Source organism: Podarcis tiliguerta, assembly GCF_965153285.1.
Source record: "Podarcis tiliguerta genome assembly, chromosome: 2".
Classification (NCBI taxonomy): Eukaryota; Metazoa; Chordata; class Lepidosauria; order Squamata; family Lacertidae; genus Podarcis; species Podarcis tiliguerta.
Window position 1 is genome coordinate 55102452 of NC_139535.1, and position 10674 is coordinate 55113125.

Here is a 10674-nt window from a genome sequence, read left to right on the forward strand (position 1 = left end):
TATTCTTTTCCAGGGGAGTAGACAGCTGCATTAGTCTCCTGCAGCAAAAGCAACATAGAGTCTTGTGTCACATTTAACTATTTATTATCATTTTATTTACTTTGACATTTATATCCCGCTTTTCTGAAAGGAGTTCAACGTGATGTACATTTTATTCTCACTACAACCCTGTGAGGTAGAGTTAGGCTGAGAGAGGCAGTGAATGGCTCAAGTTCACCCAGTGAGCTTCATGGCTGAACGGAGATTTGAACCTGGGTCTTCTAAACCCTAAGTCCAATACACTACCCTCTGTACCATACTGGCTCTCATCTAAGTTGTAGCTGATGAAATGACCTTTAGTTCGCAGAAGCCTATGCCATAATAAGTTTCTATACATTTAATAAATAAAACAATAACATTCTTTTTGATACTATTACTCTTCATTTTTTCTATTCTTTGTAACTTACGTTTTCATTAAAAAAGCATAATTGTTTATGCTTTATTGTTTATTGTTTTCCATTTTGTTTGAGCCCCCTCCCAATAATAATGAATACAGAATATTCATATAATTTACAAACTTTTGCAAAGCAGTAATCATGTAACATAGAGAACTAAAAGTTAAAGGCAATGGTAGTTGGCTTGAAATATTACCATATATCCCAAAGACATGCCAAGTAAGGAAAAAGGGTAAAGGACTCCTGGATGGTTAACTCCAGTCAAAAGCAAATGCGGGGTTTAGGGAAGTTTTTAATGTTTGATATTTTATCATGTTGTTGTTGTTCTGTTGGGAGCCACCCAGAGTGGCTGGGGAAACCCAGCCAGATGTGTGGGATATAAATGATTTGTTGTTGTTGTTGTTGTTGTTATGTAAGGCGCTCATCTTGCTTCAGGCCGAGGGAGCCAGCATTTGTCCACAGACAGCTTTCCAGGTCATGTGGCCAGCATGACTAAACCACTGCTGGCGTATGAAGGACCATAATGAGTGCCAGAGCACATGGAAACACTGTTTACCTTCCGGCCACAGCGGTACCTATTTATCTACTTGCACTGGTATGCTTTTGAACTGCTAGGTTGACAGGAGCTGGGACAAAGCAATGGGAGCTTACTCTGTCGCGGGGATTCGAACCGCTGACCTTCTGATCGGCAAGCCCAAGAGGCTCAGTGCTTTAGACCACAGCCGCCCGCACTCCCCAAGCCACATCACTAGGAAAAAAGTAACATCAATAAATCCACATCAGTTTATTTTTCACAAATAAGGGTCTACCACTTACAATTATTGTGAAACTACATGGAAAGAGGGGGAAATAAATTTTCAAAAGTCAGTCCCTGGCCCACCTGTGCCCTGGAAGTGGTGGTATTTCTTCATGTACAGAGTGCATACAGAGTTCTATTGCACATTCCAGAGTGTCCATATAAAATTATGGTCATTTTGTTAGGGAATGATAAGTAGCAATAATAATTGGTACAGAGTGCCTACATTCAGTTGGGGGAAAAGGAAATTGAACTAAATTGAAGGGGAGAAGATCAGACAGCATATACTAATGTGCTACAGTACTATGAAGCGAAAAACATTACCAATCTAAAACATTACCAAAGGGTGGGAGGAAATGTTCTGGTGGTTAGTTTTGGACCCTGTCCCTGTTCATCTACATACTGATAGAATGGTATTATGCTGCTTTTTATTTCTCTCCTAATTCTTGACACCTCAGGCATCTTTGGTAAATTAGAACGGGGGGTGGGGGGGGGAGCATAGCTACCCCAGCTTTACTACAGGAGCTTAATACCATTCTGCAGCGTGCTTAGCATAGTAATTAATCTGGACCTGGACCCAATTAAGGATATATCTGCCTGCAGGGAATGTTCCAAGTGTCTAACACACCAGCACTTTGCTCCAAAGTAGTTTTAAAACACTTTAAAAAAACCATCTTCAATAATTCCTCCTGGCTCTACTTGTTATACATTTATGTATTTTCAGGGATCTGTTGGGGCAGTTGACTTTTATTTTTATTTATTGAATTTATATCCCATCCTTCCTCCCAAAGGAACCTAGTTCCATAGGTCAATTGTGCATTGTAAAGAATATGTGTTTTTCATATTTAATGTATGTGCTGCCTTTCTATGTCTTATGGAAATACATCCCATATTATCCCAGGGGATAAAATTGTGAATAGTAGATCCCAAGACATCTTTCACATCTCATTTATCATGCTGGAGATTTCGTGCTCATTACACACATATTCTGTAAGTTAAAATCATTTTATCTTGTATTTTGAATATTCTCCATCTTCATTTTATCACTGCGGTAACTAGGAGTGAACTCAGGAGCTCATGTGAACAGCTGTTAAAGGATCACATCCTTCTGTTTCCCTGCATAAATAAAATCCAAGCTCAAAACAGTCTTCAAAGTTTTCTAATTAAAGGTAAATCCGCTGACTCCGGTATCAATTCCAACCACAATTTAAAGAGAGATAAAAATGTATGAGAGAAGTCCGCTCTCAACAACTATCATGTTCCAAGTTTGAATTCTAAATCTAATTTTAACAAACCTTTTTCTACAACCATGAAAATGAAGAAACTCTCAGGAACTCTGCATTAAGAGTTCTCATCAATCTCTAAGCATCTGCAAGACCTCAATGCCTTGTAAGCTCTTTCTCTCTCATTACTGAAGAAGGGAACCCACAGTGCCCATTAGATGACATTTCCACACACACTGACTGTGGGTTTTAATCCTGGGAATCTATTCCCCCATTTTCTGTGGTCCTGTGTGGCACCTCTCTCCCTGCTGAGCAGCTGATTAAAAATGACTCGTTCTTACTGTGCTTGAGGATAAATTGTGGACCATCATTCAGACCTCACTAGTATACTGTGAGACACCACCGTTGTTGCAGCCGCTATCTACAGCAACACCTGCTCATTTAGGGCATGTCTGCCCAGGACCTGTTAATGATGGGTCCAGGAGGGCCATTTGGCCTGGGGCCTCCCTCTCAAAGAGGGCCTCAAATTTAGACACTTGTTAATAAAATAAAATAAAATAAAAAAGGTTAAGTTTTGCAGCTTGGTCAGACCAAAATGTGACATACTCTCACATCTTAGAACTATAAACTTAGACAAATAAGAGATGTGAGCCTGGAGTCTTGCTACTTCAGTTGCAAGTTTATCATAAGGGCTAATGTACACAAGGTAGAATGGAATCACTTAGGATACAATTTAAACAGGACTTGCCACCTCCCCATGGTCTTATCTATTATGCTGAGAAGACAGCAGTGGGAGCTGTGCTGAGTGACCTATATATACATGGTTGTGGGTCTGTTCTATACTGGTTGAGACGTGGGTGGCACTGTCGGCTGAACCACAGAGCCTCTTGGACTTGCCAATTAGGAGGTTGGCAGTTCAAATCTGTGTGACAGGGTGAGCAGGTACTGCTGCGGTGGGAAGGTAAATGGTGTTTCTATGCGCTATGGCACTCGTCACGATGTCCCATTGCGCCAGAAGCGGTTTAGTCATTCTGGCCACATGACCTGGAAAGCTGTTTGTGGACAATGCCGTCTCCCTCAGACTGTAAAGTGAGATGAGCACCATAGTCGTATTTGGCTGGACTTAACCATCCAGGGGTCCTTTACCTTAAACATCAGTTGAGTAGTGGCCTATTTTAGAATAGTAATCATCATCCTCAGTCACCACCCGTCACTGCACAATGATTAAGTTAAAAAGAGCAAACCCTGCCCACAGGTTCTTGATCTGAGAAAAATAAGACTATTAGGAAAAGGACGGGGAAGGCAAAGTTAGGAGAAGAGGTGGAAATCTCAGGTTTGGGGAGAAAATACACATTTCCAGATACTGTTCAAACACTTGCAAGGAGAGAGAGGTGCTAATGTGAGTAGGTGGGGAAAGATCAAGAGAGAGGATGGATGGAAGTGTTAAATAGGATTAATCTGACCATCAAGAGAATCAAGAAAATAGAGAAGAGCAGGCAAATAGAGACAGACTGAAGTACAGACTGATAAGAAGCCAAGAAAATAAGAGACTCCAAAGCAGAAAGCAATTTATCAATTGGCAAAACAGATTAAAGATGCAATCCTATACAGTGGGAATAAGAAAGACCTACAGTACAGTTTATGGGACGCGGGTGGCACTGTGGGTTAAAGCCTCAGCGCCTAGGGCTTGCCGATCGTAAGGTCGGCGGTTCGAATCCCCGTGGCGGGGTGCGCTCCCGCTGTTCGGTCCCAGCGCCTGCCAACCTAGCAGTTCGAAAGCACTCTCGGGTGCAAGTAAATAGGGACCGCTTACTAGCGGGAAGGTAAACGGCGTTTCCGTGTGCGGCTCTGGCTTGCCAGAGCAGCGATGTCACGCTGGCCACGTGACCCGGAAGTGTCTTCGGACAGCGCTGGCCCCCGGCCTCTTTGAGTGAGATGGGCGCACAACCCTAGAGTCTGTCAAGAGTGGCCCGTACGGGCAGGGGTACCTTTACCTTTACAGTACAGTTTAAGAAATGCTGTTTGGTACATCTCATTTCTAGTTCCTTACCCACCCGCTTCTGGCTGGGTTCAGCATTTCCAATTAATTGGTTGAGAAAGATACTGCCCAGAGAAACCCTAAAAGGAGAGCCAACGTTGGTTTCAGACTGGCAAGCCCGTCCAAGTAATCAAAGGTTAAACGTAATCTAGTTATCTTTAGACAGAAATGGAATTTAGAAACACAAGAGGTTTGTGTAAAAACCCATTAAAATGAATACAACTCACAAAATTCAGATACAGTACAAATGTGCATTACTAGCTGTTATAGATGGGCAGTGATTTTTCCGTTCCTCTTAGGAGTTCAAAATTTGTTCATAAGTATGCAACGTTGGTCCACTTCTGCACAATGCTCTCTGCCCCATCAAAGATTATTCTGGCTGAATTTCTCTTAGCATAAACTGTGAGCTTGGGGTCCATAACCTTACAAATAAACGCTCATAGCCCAATAATTGTTGCATCTTAGCAATTTATTCATGTAATGGACACATTACCCTTCATCTTTTTATTGATTCTCGGTCATTCTCTCACTAGCAGGTTGTTCCAGGGGAGAGCAGAGATTATGAGTCTAAAATCGTGCCGTTGTGCAATGATGTGATGAACTAACTCCTGCTTTCCCAACGTCTCCCCACTTAATGTCAGCTAAGTTAATCTGCAGCTCTCTCAGATGTTATCAGCTTCATGCGCGGCGTATTTAATTAGCCTCCTGCTTTAAAAGCCAGCCCTGGGTGTCACTTAAAAGGTGCATCTATTACATAGCAGAGTGACAGAATGAATTATGAGCTCTCATTATGAAGCCAGTCTGGAGAAATTGGATTACTGAACTCTTAGCAATCAGTACCCTTTCGCCCTTTTCACTCCAGCTTTCAAGGAAAAGCCCAAAGCGCCATCTTCTGCTCACTAACTGGAACCAAAAATAACGTGAGCACTCAGCTCTGTCCGAGGGGAATTGCTAAGAGAGAGGCCTTATAAATTTAGATCTAGCTGCCTGTCCATCAGTTAAATCACTTACCCAGTCTGCTTGTGTGCACATGGCACATGCCAACCAGAAGTGCCCAAGCTTTCAACAAGTCGCCTAATAGCCAGTCAGAACAATGGGATGATAAAACTGGTGTTTTTGTTGTTGTTTAGTCGTTTAGTTGTGTCCGTCTCTTCGTGACCCCATGGACCAGACCAGACCAGGCACTCCTGTCTTCCACTGCCTCCTGAAACTGACACTGATAAGTATGGTACAAGGGATGGGCGATATATCATACCTTCCATCATTTCTCTGATGAAAATAGGGACGTCCCATTCCATAATGATAATTTTACTATTTATACACCTCACATTTTACTGGGTTGCCTCAGCCACTCTGGGCAGCTTCCACCATATATAAAAACATAATAAAACACTAAACATTAAAAAAACCTTCCCTGCAGACAGCTCCAACATTTATCCAATGAAAATAGGGACATCCTAAGGAAAAGCGGGACATTCCAGGATCAAATAAGAAACAGGGGTGGCTACTCTAAATCAGGGATGTCCCTGGAAAATAGGGACACTTGGAGGGTCTGATATATCGATATATCGTCCCAAACTAGTTTGAAGTCCACACTGTGATATCAGTTTCATAATTTTTGACCTGGCCATATATCACAAATCACGGTGTGTGGGTGTGTATTATGCAAAACTCACAATGTGGGAAAAACCGTGAAGCCAGCCAATGCCTCTACAAAGCTCCATCCTGATTTCAGATATTGTGATATATTGGTATAATGTGATGTTTAGTTGGTGATATATCACGATCTTAAAAACCAGATATCGCCCATCCCTACTACCTGCAGAGATCAGAATGGATGCAAATTGAATTGTCCTTGACAAAGTGACCTTTCTCCCTTCCCCAATTTAATACATTTCAAAACCTCCTTGGGCAGGGCAGTGGAGAGAGGCCACCTAGCACATCCTTTCTCAAGGCCACCTGGTACCTCCCTTCTGGGTCTGCTTCTGTAGGCAGAATCCTCACTTGCCTATGGCTGCTGCTCTCTGTGGAAAGCCTTTAAAGGTATGATGTGTACTTCAGGTGTACCTCATCCAACTGAAATCAGCAGGCTTTGGTCAGCCTAATTTTGCATAAGAACATGTTGCAAACCACACAAAGCAATATCCATTTCAGAAAACACCTCAGACAGGGTTCTAAATAACTGTACACTTCTGTAACTACTGTACATAGTTATCTGTATATAGCTCCTAGTAGCCATAGACCATTTATGTACCCATAGAGATTCAGGTTAATGTAGGAGATTTGACAATTGCTGATTTAAAAGATATCAGAACATTTCCCCAGCATGATAATCAAAGTGCGAGTCTGATTGCATCGTGCTAATCAATGCTCTTATTTTATGGTGCTGACTTCTGACCCTAATGCACACCTCTGTGAGATCATTATGGCGTTAACTTAAAACCCTTATGACAGAGACTAGAGTGTGAGAAGGGATGGTGGGTGTGTGGAAAACTGTAATACAGTATTAATTCTCCCATCTCTGTGGAGACATTCAGAGTGGCGAGAGGTTGCAAAAGAAATCAGTGCTCTGTGTTTTTGGAGAGAGGGTTATATGCAGGAAGCTTTTTAAAGAGTAGCAGGAAGAAAGAGCTTTGCAAAGAAACAAAACAAGTTCTTTCCAGTAATATGGGTTTTCTGGAAACTTCTGAATTACTCCATACAATTTAAGGGAATTTTCAGTTTGGACTAGAAAATTTCCTGATGCATTAGACTCTAGGGCCTACAGAGTGATCTAATTACTTATATTTAGTAAATAAGGCTAAATACTTTGGAATGACCAAGATTGCATAATATTTATTTGCAACTGGCATCTATCCATTGTTACTAATTCAGGCTGCATACAATGTCCAATTTTTGGAAAAGGCCCTTTTTCTGCTCTGGGCACTGCCAGACACCCTGTTTATTGAGCATTCATCCTGATATGATTGCTGAGCAATTAGACAATGTCATCAGTTTAATGAGCATTTGCTCAGATTTGTTTGTGGAGAGGCTAAATGTGACATCAAAGCAAGTGTTTTCTCACACGTTCCACGGCATTTTGCCCTCAATTTCCTTATTGCAAAACAAACCTGCAATAGGGAAAGATAATACTTTTTTGGAAGACCTGCAAATCAACTTTAATTGCACATCCTGAATTTACTAGTATGTGAATCCCTCCTGAAAAGAGTGTCTGCATAGAAGCACCCTCTGCCTTGTTTATTTCTTTTGTGAGGTTAGAAACGGAATACACACTTTTGCACCGCTAGGGGTCTCCTGCAGCACTCTTGGAATAGCCGCCAGCAGACATTGGTGGACCACAACTCCCAGCATCCCTTGCTGCAGGACTTACTGCCCAACTGGATGAGGAGCGTAGTCCAGCCAGAGACTAAGGACTCTTAACTCACACAGAAGTAAACAGCAACTGCAAGTGATAGACTAGGCATAGTGCAGGGAAATCCCAACAGCGCAGGTAAAGGTAAAGGTACCCCTGACTTTTAGGTCCAGTCGCAGACGACTCTGGGGTTGCGGTGCTCATCTCACTCTATAGGCAGAGGGAGCCAGGGTTTGTCCACAGACAGCTTCCCGGTCGTGGCCAGCATGACTAAGCTGCTTCTGGCGAACCAGAGCAGTGCATGGAAACACTGTTTATCCTCCTGCCAGAGCGATACCTATTTATCTACTTGCACTTTGATGTGCTTTCAAACTGCTAGGTTGGCAAGAGCAGGGACTGAACAATGGGAGCTCACCCCATTGTGGGGATTTGAACCGCCGACCTTCTGATCGGCAAGCACAAAAACAGATATTTTCACTACCATCAAGTCATTTCCATGGGAGGCCATGTAAACACCCCCAACAAAAAACCCACAAATGCAGAATAAACTACATCTACATACCCACAAAAACCATACATGAGATATAGTTACTGAATCCTTCTTTTATCTCTAAATTCTTCACAAATTGTCATTTCTATTTTATTAGATGATATCAGAACATTTCCTTCAGAGCTTCTACCCATACCAATCTATTTGGTTTTGGAATTTATCTGCCTCAGCCTGGATTATTTGTAAAATCAATAAAATCATACCAAACTGTTACCGGAAAAATCCGAGGGCTCCCTTGGACAAAAAGTAAAGACACCAACCAGAGTAAATTGGAGCAAATCAGCAGCCTGTAGGCTTGGCCTTTATTGAACTGTTGCAACAGGGTGTTCCCCTCACTTGCAGGAGAGAGGAAAAGACACAGAAAATGGTGTGCAAGACCTTATAAAAACTTTTGAAATTCCCATCCTCTAGGTCAAGCCCACCCCCAGAAACATCATGCATACATTACAGAAAGGAAGGGTTGAGGGAGGAGTTGTGGTGGTAACCTGAGTGTCCTGTCACCTGGCTGGTTCCCTTCTACCCCTCCCCATGAGTCATTTTCTGAAGACAAAAGGTAGTCGCAGTTTCCTGCCCCCTGAGGGAAGATCTGATCACTATTCTTTGTTCCAGTCCATGCTGAATCCACTCCCATATGCAAGTTCTTTGTGATCTTGATTGTCTTCTGTCTGGGATCATCAGGGTTGGCATAGCAACTGGGCAGGGCTCCTGTGGATGTGCTGGTATGGTGAAGGGATTATGGTGCCCTGTATCAAACCTTCCCCATTTTGTAGTCTTTCCTTCATGGAGTAAAATAAAAGTGGAACAGTGCAAATCTGATGTATGGTTGATTTTCTATGAATTTATAACAGAAGTGTAGCATATGTAGTGTGTGAGTGTGAGTGTGTGTGAAGTTTGTACAAACTGAATGATGGGGGGGGGGTTCCTGCTACAATACCAAAAAATAATAATTCATGGTACAACTAAAACCCTGTTTGGCTGTACATTCCACTAAAATTAATGAATCTTTTGAGTAGCATGGTTAGATTTGGGCTGTATGTGTAATAACAAGACTAGGATCATCCAGGTTTATAATGCAATCCCGTGCATGTCTAAAGGGACCCCTGACCATTAGGTCCAGTCACGGACGACTCTGGAGTTGGGACGCTCATCTTGCTTTATTGGCCGAGGATCTGGCGTACAGCTTCTAGGTCATATGGCCAGCATGACTAAGTCACTTCTGGTAAACCAGAGCAGCGCACAGAAATGCCACTTACCTTTCCGCTGGAGCAGTACCTATTTATCTACTTGCACTTCATGCTTTCGAACTGCTAGGTTGGCAGCAGCAGGGACCGAGCAACGGGAGCTCACCCCGTCGCGGCTGACCTTCTAACCGGCAAGCCCTAGGCTCTGTGGTTTAACCCACAGCACCACCCGCATCCCATGTATGTCTACTCAGAAATAAATCCTACTAAATCCAATGGGATTTACTCCTAGGAAAGTATCATAGGATTACAACTTCAAAACACCAAGTGTTTCATAGTATACCAGATTTATTCAACGATTATGTGCAATACAATCAATAATGCTAAAGAACAGCTTATGGGTGTGCATCTGCTAGACGGGAAAACACCGTGTTGATCATCCATCAATCGCTTGTCAGTAAGCAAAAACCAGCGGGGTTTTGGTATTTTTTTTAGGTTTCTAGGATTGCAAAGGAATAGGAGCCAGAACTTTAGGCCCACTCCGATTGCACATTCATGTTTTACAAATACCTATTTTCCTTATATCTAGGAAATGCAAGGAAATAAATATTGAGGTATTGCACCATTTTTTACCTAGACGTAGGTAGGATAAACGTACTCTAATCTGCTCCCTAAATCGCAGAACAGGTGCCTAGTTCAAGCTCCTGCATGCCATGCAGGGGTCAGCAAACTTTTTCAGCAGGGGGCCGGTCCACTGTCCCTCAGACCTTGTGGGGGGCCAGACTATATTTTGGGAAAAAATAATGAATGAATTCCTAACCCTAACCAAGAGAGAGATGCATTTTAAATAAAAGCACATATTCTACTCATGTAAAAATACGCTGATTCCCGGACCGTCCGCGGGCCGGATCTAGAACGTGAATGGGCCGGATCCGGCCCCCGGGCCTTAGTTTGCCTCCTCCTGCTAGAGCAACAACACTCATCCTGCAGGAGAGGGACGCCGAGGAAGAACCATCGGCGGGCTCGGAATTTATCTCACTCGCGCCTCCTCCAGGCTGTCACTTCTCGGCCAATCAGGGTCCAGGAGTTCCAGGCCTCCG

General features: G+C 42.9%; 1 long non-coding RNA gene across 2 annotated transcripts; it reads right to left on the minus strand.

Annotated features, from left to right (window-relative positions):
• Positions 1 to 10668, minus strand: LOC310668908. Of its 2 annotated transcripts, none has more exons than XR_014506892.1 (3): positions 10614 to 10668; positions 1086 to 1182; positions 1 to 38 (listed from the first exon to the last, which is right to left on the minus strand). It is a non-coding gene; the product is annotated as an uncharacterized lncRNA (long non-coding RNA). The 2 variants fall into 2 exon arrangements; XR_014506893.1 differs by lacking the exon at positions 10614 to 10668 and adding an exon at positions 5503 to 5619.
• Between the last annotated feature and the right edge of the window lie 6 nt (positions 10669 to 10674).